We start from the raw sequence: 14,886 nt of genomic DNA on the forward strand, positions 1-14,886 counted from the left end.
CACTGAGTTACTAACTGAAGATAGATCAAGTTCTCCAGAGAAGATTGACCAAATATCAAGTGGACAAGTATTTTCTGAACAGAACTTGGGAAAGGGCTAAGTAGAATTAGCCGCCTTCAAATAGGAATTAAAAATAGTTTTTATTCAGTATAAACAATGTTTATAAGCCTAACATTCAATCAGCAAATATTGATTATATGTTTTGTTCCAGAAATACTATAACTAGAGAAGATTGGCAAATTATTACTAAAAAACCTTCTGATTTAATGAAAAATTTTGCATACATATATAAAATATATATTTTCATATATATGTAAAATTGAGATCTATACATACATATGAATAGACATAGCTACACTGATAGATTTTGTTCTGTATATTACAAAAATTTTTCAATATTACAAAAGATTTAGCTACTGTTTTGAAGTTAAATTTGCCTTGTGTTTAGAAGAACTAAGAAAATAATAGAAAAATGTTGGTGGGGGCCAGGAAAGGAATTACGGGTAGAAAAAGAAATGTTACCAGATCCTGGCCTCAAAAGTTCTTTACTCCACCTCAGTAGATGAAATCTGAGTAGGAAACGGTCTTCATTTCCCAGTTATTTTCACCACCTCATGTTGGTATAAATTATTTAACAATATGTTGTGTGCATGCTGAGCATGGCTTATAAACCTGTATGCTGGAATCACATTTGTGAAGAGCATTCCATGCACTGCAGTTTGTCTCAAAATGATATTTCAAAAGTCCATAATATCCATTAAAAAATAAACACTTATACTTACTGGGAAAGTGTGCAAATATTTTATGACATCATTAAAACTCACTATTATTCTTTTTTAAGAGTAAAATGTTATATATTTTATAGTATTTATAGTTTTTTATTATAAATAATTATGGTAGTCTATACAAAGAAAAAATCATATTGAAAATTTATAAATATTATCTTTAAAATTTATAACTTTTTAAAAAACATTGAGATAATATAAAATATTAAAGGCATTCATTCATTTTATCTTTATTTATTGAATGTTTACAAGTCTACAGACTTCTCTGTGCTAGGACACAAATATGAAGATGAGAATGGTCCTGTGGTCAGTGAACACAGTTTGAACTGTCAGAGACATATAAAGTATTAGGAAAAAATTAAATGAAGAGAATCAGGATATAGTACAGATGCAGGGCAAATAAATATACCTGCAGTTGGTAGACTAGGTGACCACAACTGAGTATAAATAGGCACATAAGAATTTTTCAGGAAGAGATGGGAGAAAGATGGATAAAAGGAAATGTAGTCCATAGGAAACCCTCCATGGAAAGAATAATGTATCTAGGGGTTAAAAAAATTGTTTTTTTTTATGGTTGGAACAAAGAGGGAATTTATAACATAGTACTAGATGAGAAAGCAGGAAAAGGCCACATCTTAAAGAGCCTTGCTAATTCCCCAAAAGTAGAAAAGGTGCTCAAAGTTTTCTGGTGGTCAAAAAACATGGCCAAGACCTTTCTACTAAGGTCTTCAAATTCTAACCAAATACTTCAGTGGGGTGACAATGATACATTTTAACTCCTGGAGAACATTGATCACTAAATGTGTTTTAAAAATATTTTTACTAGCTTCAGCGTGAAGGGTGAATCCAAGATGAAGATGGTGGAGGAAATGGGAACTGATAGACTAAGACAGAGACATCCATTAGAAGGCTGATTTAGTAATCTCAACAAGAAATCATATGGTCCTAACTGAAGAATTGTCACTGGGAAGAGAAGGGTGATAGGATTTTTCAGGATATATGAAAAGTAGAATGTACAACAGGGTTGCTAAAATAAAATAAATAGACATTAGGAAAGAAAGCAGGAATGATGAAAGCCATGTGATTTGACATGTTATCAAATAAACTACCAAATATCAAAGTTGTGCCTAATGTCAGGTCCCATTTGAATGTATCCTTTTCCTGAACCATTTTTCTCGTTTCTTCATCTAACTAAATACTTCATGATTCAAGTCTCAGTTCAATATTATATCTAATTTGAAGTTTTTCTTGAACACAATAGCCTATATTAGATGCCCATGTATGTGTTTCTCTGTTACCTTTCTCTGGGCATTTATCATAGTATTATAATTCCTTGCCAATTTTTTTCTCTTTCTCACTAGAATATATATTCCATAAGTGATAGATCTTTTTCTATACCATTTTAATTAGATCCCCTAATTGCTAACATAGCAATTTAAGCATTAAAGCTGTGATAAATATTTGTAAAGGAAATAACTTTTTAAAAAATGAAATAAACAAGAAAAAAGTACACATTGTATATGTGTGAATATTATGAATTATGCTTTTTAAATTTAAGAGGCAAAATCTACATTTTCTATGACTTAACTGTCAAGAATAAATTCCTACAATACTTATTTCCAGGGCAATCCTAAAAGGACACTTTGGAGTGCTATGTCCATGATATATGTGATTTCTTTAATCATGTCTCCTCTGTGAGTTATATTACTCACTCTATAGAGTGTGTGGGCAGCCATTTTGCTTCTCAGAGCAGTGCAAGTATTAGTTTTGATATGTGGCTTCGTCCTTAGCTATCTTTAAGATCATTTTTCTTCACATATGCAGCTATAACCTTTGAGAATTTCTAGTGTTTCTAATCTAACATTTCCTGAATTAGAGAGCTGAGAGCAGAATGAAAAGTATTCAAGGAGAAAGATGCTTACCATAATATGATTCCTAGCTCAAAAGTTCATTCATCCATATCTTTAAAAAGACCCAAGACAACCGACCTTCTGGTCGGGGGAGCAAGTCACATATTACAGAGAAGGACGATCAGAGCCTATAAATAATTTCCTGTAGTTTATCATTTCTTTTTAAAGAAATTATAGCTTTAAAACATAGTAACTGTGGACCCAAAGGAAACATTTTTTGGATCATTTTAGTATAACAGTTTTTAAAAGGCCCAGAGAGTAATGTATAGTAGATAGCCTTCCCCCACGCCCTCCCTCCCACATCCACTGAGCTGATAGTTAAGCAAACCTAGCCTAGGCCTTTCTGTAGCAAATAATTAGAAACCTGAGGAGCTTTCATTGGCACAATTGCTAAGATGTGGTGGGTTTCTTTTTCTGTAGTTTTAATACCACAAAAGAAATTTACATCTAAATCAATTTTAACTATACTGATAAGACAAAATAAGCAAATTTGTAGAACTGTAAATTTAGGGATAGAATAAGATATCCAGATATTTAGGTATTTAGAAGCATCTGGATTTAAAACAAACAAAAAACATTATGTACAGTTTTTTCATGGAAATACATAGAATTTTCATTTGAAAGACATAGGTTCTAATATTGATTTTATTCCTACCTGGCTGTGAATCTTGGAAATAAAATCAGTCTCTGAACATCACATTTTGCCAGGTATAATGAGAGAAGTTTATTAGATGACCCCGAGTCTGTTTACTCTGTCAAGACCTTCATTACAAGAAACATGATCTGATCTAATAGAACAGAAAAATAAACCTATTGAAGGGTATTACACAGCATGACTTGTCTTCATGAAGACATGAAAATCAGGCCTAAAACCTGTCCAGTCAGGAATAATACTCCATCACAACCATGAAGACATCTTTGCTGCAGCTACTGAAAGCGTCAAATGGCACCACTTCTGCCTCTGCCACTGCTGCCCGAAAGAGGGATGTCTCTGACCCCATCCTTGCCTTAAGGAACTCTACTCTTATTTCTGGCCTAAAATCACACCTACTGACCTGATAAGTAGAGTCAGGTCATATGTCTATCATCTCCTTAAAAGGGAAGGTTAGAAAGTCATTTTTGGCCTCTGCTTGGAAAGGCATGGACTCGGGTGGTTCATTCTGCAAATGTAGAAAGAGGGCTTGAAAGTTTTTGGTGGTTACAAAACACAAAGTTAAGCTTCAACTGTATAACTTCAGTCCTAAAATGATGGGTATCTATAGGAAAAACATCATTCAAACGTGATTGATTCAATTTTTTACTTTGCATAGAGCTGTTTTGACATCATGAAAATGCAGATTTGATCAACCACACCTGCACCAATAAATGGGTATTGAGTGTTCTTTTTATACAAGGCCCTTGGTTAGGATTTGGAGGCACAAAGTGGTCCTCATGATCCTTGATCAATACACTTTGTTAGCGCAAGTACTGACAGCATCAACACATTTAACTGAATAGAGAAACTATATGCCAAAAAGCTGTTTCTCATAATTTTTTTTTTTTTTTTTTTTTTTTTTTTTTGCGGTACGCGGGCTTCTCACTGTTGTGGCCTCTCCCCGCTGCGGAGCACAGGCTCCCGACGCGCAGGCTCAGCGGTCATGGCTCACGGGCCCAGCCGCTCCGCGGCATGTGGGATCTTCCCGGACTGGGGCACGAACCCGTATCCCCTGCATCGGCAGGCAGACTCTCAACCACTGTGCCATCAGGGAAGCCCATTTCTCACAATTTGAGTAATAGAATAATGTAGCTGTTATCTACTGAATTATAAAATATAGAAAATTAATTATCTTTAAGGCTGGAGTCAAAGCTTTCGGTAAACATCTAGAACCCCAGAGCTGCATAAAGGATAAAAAGGTAAAATTTCTCTTCAGATTTTGACAAAATGTGTCTAATTTGTTTTTATTTTTATTTGTTTTTGTATTTGTTAGGCAATATATAAATATTTTGATGTTTTATTGATGACACTTCCTCATATTAGTACAGTAAGTAACTGTATAATTATGAAATTATTTTGAAAGTCTAGTTGGGAAAATTAGAATTTCTTTTCCTTGTTGTGGAGCAATATTGGCAATCATTCGAAAATTATAAATTGAATTTAATCAGGATTTCCTTTATATATCACCTAGATTTTTGCCAGAGTTGTATGTTACACAATTGGTTATCAGTTTCAGCCCTTGATGGTGACCAGCTGTTCTTATGTTCTTGTATATCCTGAAGAGCTGATCTGAGCATGGAACTTCTTTGAAGCAAACATGACTCTCAAGCTAGGACCAGCTGGCATGGGTATGCATTTATTTTCTTCCTTCTGTCTACATCATACCACTCTTATGCCTCTTCCTTTATTAATTTGCAGAAATATTCCTAGCACAAAAATAAACTCTTAATTCTGACATGACTGAAAACACATTAAAAAAAACCAGCATACATTTATTATCTTAAAATTTCCATCATCAGATGTCTGTGATGGATCTTATGGGGTTAAAATCAAGGTGTTAGGAGAACTGTGTTTCTTCTGGAAGCTTTAAGGGAGAATCTGTTCCTTGCCTTTGAAAACACATTTTTAAATATTGTCACTTAAATTAATATTACAGATTGGATGAATCAGTTTGCAAATTAATTTTTTAATTATTCATATATTGATATTGCAAATAAATGAAGAAATAATTATATTAGTGGTCACATTAATGATGTGTCTTCAATAATTACTCCTCATTTTAGCAGCTACATTGAATTCAATCGTCATTAAAGATGGGTCTAGGGCTCCAGTTCTGGCAATCCCACCAAGATCTTAAGAATGATGGAGAGACACTTAAATATTTGACCCAAACAACAAAATGGCAAAACCCAGACATACACACACACAAACACACACCAGGTATCCATTATCTAAAATCTTTAGGCACTTAAATATTTGAGCCAAACAACAAAATGGCAAAACCCACACATACACACACACACACACACACACACCCCAGGTATCCATTATCTAACATCTTTAGGCATCCTTTATTTAGCTATTGACTTCTCTATTTCTTCATACTAATCAGTGAGAAATCTTCTGTTTGATTCTTTTTAGGACATGAGAGAAATTGTCTCTCTTACAATGTAGTAAAATTTGAAGACTCCAAGAAAAGGTGCAGAAAGAGACAGGCTTACAAAGGGGATGAAAGCAGGTAGAATCCCTGGGTCTACACAGGAGATGGTATAAAGAGGAAGAATACTATAAAACGTGTATCCAGGACAAAGGAATCAAACCAAATAACAGCCAACACACGGTGTTAGTCCTGTAAGAGAATTTACTTCATTTGTGAAAATGTTTCCAAATGTATAAACTTATTATTGTGATAAAAACTATTCACAAAGTACCTGTATACACCACATACACTCAAACATATGTACTACTATTTCCTGCCAGAAGATTGATTAGAAAAAATAATAACTTTTATTGTCTATTTTACTCCTACTGTTATTTTTAATTTATTTATTTTTGGCTGTGTTGGGTCTTCGTTTCTGTGTGAGGGCTTTCTCTAGTTGTGGCAAGTGGGGGCCACCCTTCATCGTGGTGAGCAGGCCTCTCACTGTCGCGGCCTCTCTTGTTGTGGAGCACAGGCTCCAGACACGCAGGCTCAGTAGTTGTGGCTCACGGGCCCAATTGCTCCACGGCATGTGGGATCTTCCCAGACCAGGGCTCGAACATGTATCCCCTGCATTGGCAGGCAGATTCTCAACCACTGCGCCACCAGGGAAGCCCCCTCCTACTGTTATTTTAATTTTACATTAACCAAACCTACTGAATAATTTGTTTTCTAATGATTTATGTAACGAATGAAAGGGAGAGGAGATTAAAACCTGATGATATATATGTAGAACACATTTCTGTAATCACAGAAGAAAATTAAATAAAAATTTATTTATGTTAATGAACTAAATAATTAAAATGACTTAAAATATGAATTACTGAATATTTTGGTGGAAATATCATCATCTTCTTTCAAATCCCTAGTATATTCCAGTATATAATATAAAGATTTGTAATCCTTCACTTAGAATTACAAGGTAAAATGCACTATGTTCCCTTAAAGAAGGAAAATTTCCAATAATGAGTTAATTCTACGGGCTTCCCTGGTGGCGCAGTGGTTGAGAGTCCACCTGCCAATGCAGGGGACACGGGTTCGTTCCCCGGTCCGGGAAGATCCCACATGCTGCGGAGCGGCTGGGCCCGTGAGCCATGGCCGCTGAGCCTGCGCGTCCGGAGCCTGTGCTCCGCAGCGGGGAGAGACCACAACAGTGAGAGGCCCGCCTACCGCAAAAAAAAAAAAAAAAAAATAGAAGTATCATGGAGAAGAATGATATAGCAGAACAAGCATATACATTTTAAGAAGTACATAATTTGGGATTCGATGAAAAATAGATCAATTATTAATAATTGAAAAATGGATAAACATTAAAATTATCAAAAACTAATAAATTATTTTTCAAAAAATAATTTAACTCCTGTTTTTGGTGAAGACATTCACTTCATTCATGGAATTCACAGATGATTGGTGGACATACCGACAAATAAAATTTGATGCAAATTATGATAATATTTATGAAGGTAATATGCAGAAGGCTTTCAAAATATATACAAGGAGCTTATACCATCCATGAAGGGGTGTTTAAAGAAGGACTTCCTAGGCCATTGAGAAACAGAATAGCACAGTGATTAACACATAGACGCTGGAACCAGAAGATAATTTTTGAATTCCATTTCCACCATTTTGAGACCAGGGGTTGGGGAGGATTATTAAATCTCTCTATGCCTCAGTTTCTACTTCTGAAAATAGAGATAATAGTACTTAGCTATGAGGATTAAATGGTAGATTATTAATAAAACATTTAGAAATATACCTGATTCATAGCAAGTATCATATAAGTTTTGATAAAGGTGATAATTGAAGTGAAAATTTTCTTAGAGAAATAGGATTTCTGGGGCAAAATGGGAGAGAGGATTCATGTCACAGAATGAGTCAGGAAAGAGTACAGTGACAGATTAAATGCAAAACCTCCATTGAAGTTGTAGTTCAGACAGCAAGGATGAAAGTAACAACGTAAACAAAAATAAGCACTTAAGATCTATTTGTATATGGAAGGAGAAGGAGTCCAAAAGAACATGAGAAATGAGCAAGAACCAGGATCATATATGACCAGGTCATAGTGACTTATCCTTTTCCTAAAAGCAATAGCAAACCATTTAAGTATTATAGGCATAGGCATAATCTGGTTTTATTTTTAAATAAAATGTTTTCTGCTATGTGATTGCTGTATAACTTCTAATTATTAATTAAGGAAACAGTAGTAAAAATTCAGATTTAGGCTAGTGGTAGACTAGCTTCATAAGACAACCCTCTAGGACAATTCCCAGGAGAAACAGAATACAAAAACAATATATTCCCAGTGACTGACAATTCATTTGCAAACCCTATCTCCAAAACACAAAATTTCAGATTGCTCTGTGCACAGGTGTAGGTGTTCTTTGTATTCACTCACAGATGTTTTAGATCTTTATAATTTTTCAGTGATCAAAACAGTTCCAGTACAAAACAGAAGAACGGTAGTATCAGTAGTTGGCTTTGAGGTAGCTCTGAACAATTGTTCTTCATGGAATAAACTAAAGCATCTTGTCTCAAAGCTATCTGGTTATGAATTGTGTATATGAGTGTTAAAGATGTGGGATGCTAAACATGATAAAAAAAAGAAAAGAACAAATAGAAATAAAAATAGTTAACTGTTCTTATTTATTTGACTTTTTTGATCCACCTCCTAGAGTAATGGAAATAAAAACAAAAATAAACAAATGGGACCTAATGAAACTTAAAAGCTTTTGCACAGCAAAGGATACCATAAACAAGACCAAAAGACAACCCTCAGAATGGGAGAAAATATTTGCAAATGAAGCAACTGACAAAGGATTAATCTCCAAAATTTATAAACAAAAGTTTTAAATTGTGTGGAATGGCTTATTTTATGTGTCAACCTAGCTAGACTATAATACTCAGTTACTTACCTAGGTATTGATGTGAAGATATTTTGAAGATGTGGTGTGAGATAACAGAAAATATATATTGGTCTCTATCCCCTGTTCCTGGCACAGAGCTTCTGAAACTCTTGTAATTTCCTAAGTGGAAAGAGCACAAAGTGCATCTTTTGTTCTAATACTTGGTCTTTGACCCCAGTTCCTGACACAGGGCTTCTGAAATCCTTGTAGTTTCCTGGGTGATAAGAGTGTCTTTGTTCTAATGAGATGACTCTGGGTGGGCTTCTGGATGAGGGCTGGTCATCAGAAAGACCAAATCATGATTGGAGCTTGGAATCTTCAACCCCTCTCTCCATTCTCTTGAGAAAGAAGGGGTAAAAATGGAGTTAATAATCAATCATGCCTACATGATGAAGCCTCCATAAAAATCCCCAAAGTATGGGGTTTGGGAGCTTCCAGATTGGTAAACACATCCACATGCCAGGAGGGTGATGCACTCCAATTCCATAGGGACAGAAGCTCCTGCGCTCGGAATCCTCCCAGACCTTGCCCCATGTATCTCTTCATCTAACTGTTCATCTGTATCCTTTATCATATCCTTTAAACAGCAGGCAAATATAAGTAAGTGTTTCCCTGAGTTCTGTGACCTCTTTAGCAAAGTAATCTAACTTGAGGAGGAGCTCGTGGGAACCTCAGATTTATAACGAATTGGTCAGAAGTACAGGTGACAAACTAGGCCTGCAGTTGACATCTGAAGTGAGGTGGGAGAAGCCTTGTGGGACTGGTCTCTTAACCCATGGGACCCAATGCTACCTCCAGGTAGATAGTGTCACAATGGAGTGAAATTGTAGAACACCAAGTGGCATCACAGAGAATGGCTTAGTGGGGGAAAACCCCACATATCTGGCATCACAAGTATTGTGAGAGTGGTATAGTGTGAGAGTAAAGGAGAAACAAAGGATGAAAACTGAGATTTTCCCAAAATGTGTGGTTAACATCTACAATCAGTTGACATTAAGTAAAAGGGGTTACACTCCATAATATGAGTAGGCTTCATCCAATCAGTTGAAGGCCTTAAGAGCAAGAGATGAGGTTTCCCAGAGAAGAAGACATTCTGCTTCAAGCCTATACTATCAATTCCTGCCTGAGTTTTCAGACTGCCAGTCTACCCAACAGATTTCAGACTTCCCAGTGTCCATAATTTTGTAAGCTAATTCCTTAAAATTCCTTAAAATATATATATAAACATATATATACACATATATATCTCCATATCCATATCTAAATCTAAGTCCAAATCTAAGTCAATATATTTATATATTATTACTTCTATTCTTCTGGAGGGCTCTGCTACAAAGTTGAGTGTCAAGAATTGGGGTGCTGCTATAACAGATATCTAAATTGCATAAGTGACTTTCGAATTAGATAATGGGGAAAAGCTGGAAGAGTTTTGAGGTTCATGATAAAAGAATGTCTAGATTGCCTTGAAGACAGTATTGGTAGAAAATACAGATGTTAAAGGCCATCCAGGTGGGAGATCATAAAAAAGTGAGGACAGTTGTAGAGAAAGCTTCTAGTCTTCAACAATACATATATCATCATAGAGAGAATGCTGGTAGAAATATAAATCTTAAAGGTGTTTCTGGTGAGAGCTCCCATGGGAATGAGAAGCATATTAATACCATTGAAGCAAAGTGATCCTTGTTAATAAGTAGCAAAAATGTGGCCAAATTGTGTTCTAGCATTGAGTAGAAAATAGAATTTATAAGCAATAAGTTTGAAGGTTTAGCTCAGGAGAGTTCCAAGCAAAGTGTGAAAGATGTGCCTTGGTTTCTCCTTGCTACATATAGCAAAATGGGAGAGGAAAGAGATAAATTGGGGAAGAAACTGTTAAGCAGAAAGGAACTAGAAGTCAATGACTTGGAAAATTCTTAGCCTATCTATTAATATATTACAAAAGATGCTAAAGCATGTGTTGGAGGGAGCACCTGGTGGGTGTCTAGACAACCTGCTGGAGAGATCAGGTGTGTGACTCATGGATCTAATCAACCACCTCAGTAGAAGGGAGGAGTAGAGATGAGATCATGCAGCAGGGATCTTGGAGAATCATTGTGTCTAAAAACATGGATCCCATGACATACATGGATGACCCACAAGGGTTTTCAAAGTGTTACATCAAAATAAAACAAAACAAAAACTGCCAACTTGGATGGAAAGGAACAGAGAAGGAATAAAATGAAAGGCTGTTGGACTTCTGGGCTTCTACGTGCAAGAGATGGAATGATACAGCTACTTGGCTCTGAATATGTGTTATCCTTCAAGGAAAGGGAAGAATGACTCCAAGGGAGACGAGATTTCAGATTTAGAGTTAATGCTGAAACAGGTTAAGATTTGGGGGGATGTTGGGATGGGGTGAATGAATTTTGCATGTGGGACAGACATGAATTTTGGGGAGGCAACAGAGGGAAGACTGTAGTGGGTTAAATACTACCTCTACATATTTAATAGGGTCTCCCAAAATTCATGTCCCAGAACCTCAGAATGTGATCTTTTTTGGAAACCGTGTCTTTGCAGTTGTAATTATTTAAGATGTGGTCATATTGGATTAGAGTAGGCTCTAAATCCAATTGACTGGTTACCTCATGGGAGGGAGGGAGCTTTGGAAACACAGAGACACACAAGTAAAAAGGCCATATGAAGATGAAAGCAGTGATTGGAGTGATCTACAAGCCATGGAATGCCAAGGACTGCCAGAAACTACCAGGAGATACAAGAGAGGCATAGAACAGATTTTATCTCTGAACCTCCAGAAGAAACGATCACTAAAGACACTTTGATTTCAGATTTCTGGCTTCCTGAATCGTAAAAAAGTACATTTCTGTTGTTTTAAGAAACTTAGTTTGCTGTGTTTTCCTATAATGGCACTAGGAACTAGGAAACTAAAAGCTCAGGTAATCAAATTTAGTTTAATTTGAGGCTGTGATCAAAAAATTTATTATTTGATACCTTCTCAGGTAAAAGAAAGTAAGAATGAATTTCTTATACTTGCAAAGTCATGTACTAGGAAGAATAGAATGCACGAAAAACAGAAATTAATATTCTTAGTATTTGCACATTCATTGAAGAAATATAATATTTTAAATAATAAAATAGTGGTAAATGACTGTCAATGTATTGCATTTTGACAAAAGATCTGTTTACTTTGAATAGAAATAATTTAAATGATGTCTTTAAATATTATTTTCTTTTAAACTGCTTTTTACATATAATCAATCTTTTAATATGTGTTTCTTTTACTGAATCTATAAAATCTAAATTATTTGTATAAATAAAGCTTTGAGCTTAGCAATTTGCTACAGGCACAGATGTCAAATGGGATGCTTTTTAAATGAATGATCATGAAGAATTTTAGCTGTACTTTTTAAAAAGCATAAATTGAATTTGGCAATAAACTAATCATTAATTACAGCAGCTATTATACAAGTAATAGAAATAATTACTGATATCAGAATGTAATACCTTCAACAGGACAAAAGGTCCCATTAATATTTGGGAAACTGAAGAGGCACTGAGGCTGTATTTTCTATTGAAATGAATGAAATACTGAAAATATGATTCATAATATTATGCATTTGTCTCTGGGTAAGAAAAAGGGACACATTTCATTATAAAACTTTCTTTTTATCTTTTCAAATTACCCAACTACGTTAAAAAAACACATTTTCCCACTTTTAATTAAAGTTATACATGATCAGCTTTAACTATCAAACACAAATAAACCTTTATAACTTGTATGTTATTTAGTGCATCTATAAATACCCAGTCTTTAAAATATTTTCTTGCTGATAACTGACTGTTAAAATAAATTAGAACAACATATAAGGCAGTCTATACTAATTTTTCCTAAATATTGATGTAAGTACTGAATTCAACTTGCCATAATTTCACCCAAAGTAATAATTTAATATTTTAATCTTTGTTGAATTTATTTCTAAATAGAAAGGTCTTATTTTGACTTTAAACATTAATTTTAATAATTGTTGAATTTATTTCTAAATAGAAAGGTCTTATTTTGACTTTAAACGTTAATTTTATGTTGTAGAGGGGGTTGCAGAATTTACTGTGATATTCACTGTTAAAAAATACTAATTAACCACTTACTGTGTACTGAGCACTCTGTTACATTCAAATAAACTAATACAAATCCTCCCTCAAGAGATGTTATAAAAGATAAGTCCCATGTATGATACATTATAAATAAATAAAATAAATAAAACTATGGCAGAATGTATTGGAAGCTGAGAAGAGTTACAATGTAACAGGTGATTTAGAAATGTTTATATAAGAGGAGACACTTAAATTAAAATATTTGAGATCAAAAACATGGAGCTCAAGTGGTGACTACTGCCATAATCTAAACAAGAGATGATGATGGTTTGGACCAGAGAAGGTGATGAAAACTCGTTTTACTCTGAGGGTTGAACTAATGGTAAACAGTGATGAAACACATGGAGTTGAGTGAAAGAGAATCAAGGGTAACCTTTTTTTTTTTTTCTTTAAAATATATTGTCGTTAACTAAAATTGGGAAGGATTTGGGTAGGATGTGTTTAGAGGGAATTAGGAATTTCTTTTGTACATATTAAGCTTAAAATATTTATTAATCATCTAAGTTGAGACAGACAGTGGGCAGTAAATTTATGAGTCAGAATCTCAGGGAGATTAAATTGGGGAGTCATTAGCCTTTAAATAGTATTTGATGCCTTGGGCCTGATGAGATCGCGAGAGAGTGAGTCTAGATCAGGATTCTTAATCTTGGCAATATTGATATGGCAAGCTGGATAATTCTTTGTTTTGGAAGTCTGTCCTGTACATTGTGGGATGTTTAACAGCATCCCTGGCCTCTACCTACAATATTCCAGTAGTAACCCCTTGTTGTGGCAACCTAAAATATCATTAGATGTTTCCAAATATCCCATGAGAGAAAAATGTTCTCCAATTGAGAATCACTGTTCTAGGTAGAAGAAAGAAAGCTCCAGGATCCTCCAATTTCTTTGTTTGTTTTTGATTCTCATTTGTTGGTTTAGTATCCACCAGCCAGAAACCTCTTAATGGACAAGTTTTCATTAAACTAATTCTTTGATTATTTGTCCTACCATTTGCTAATCCCCTTAGTTATCTTTTCATAGTTACACATTTCTTCCTTTTCTTTTCTCTACAGGATATCATTGAAAGTCATTGTCAAGTGCTTTGATAAAATCTGTTTTAGTTCAGTAACTCTGTCAGTGAAAGAAACAAGGTTAATCTGACATGACATGCTCTTGGTGAACCAGTTCTATTTCTTTGTGATCATTTCCTCCTGTCAGTATTTCTAAACAGCCTTGTAAATATTCATTCTCCAATCTTGCTCAGGTATAACATCAAGTCAGCCTGACTATTTTCAGAATCTCCTGTCTCTGAGTTTTTAAAAATTCTTCCACTTTCTACTACTTCTTACAACAGAAGTATTTTTAGGAGTTAAGAAGAACTGGACAAACCAGCAAAGTATCTGTATCTGCAGAGAGGCCAGAGATGGAAAAGAAATAAGCAAGAACGGTACTCTGAAAGTCAAGTAAAGAATATGCCACAAGAAGAAAAGAGAAATAAACTGTGTCAAAAGCTGTGGTTTGGTTAAGCAATAGCTGAGATAAGATTTGTCCATTGTTTTAGGAACATCAAGATGACTAGAAATTTCATCAAGAGCACTTTTGGTGGAGTAGTGTGGGAATATGGATATTTACATTATGCCAAATTACACCCACAGGTTAAATGAAGATTATAGAATCAAAAGTTCAAATTGTAGTGGAGATATCAGACTCTTACCACTTGAACCCATCAGTTAATCTTAGCATCACTCAAAGTGGAGCAAGCAGCTAGCATGTTCTCGTGATTTGATGTCATGTATATAGTATTGTGTGATATTCTAGCTATAAAGTTGAACCCACATTTCTTCAAGGCTCTACATGTAACTTACAGTTTATAGAAATAATGGAGTCAAAGGAATAAGTTAAATGCCAGCACAACAAAACAATTAGAAAAATTTAGACAATGGGACATTCTACAGGGCATTTGACATCAGCAATAATTCTATGACACAGG

The sequence above is a fragment of the Physeter macrocephalus genome, chromosome 1 (assembly GCF_002837175.3).
Source record: "Physeter macrocephalus isolate SW-GA chromosome 1, ASM283717v5, whole genome shotgun sequence".
Taxonomy (NCBI): Eukaryota; Metazoa; Chordata; class Mammalia; order Artiodactyla; family Physeteridae; genus Physeter; species Physeter macrocephalus.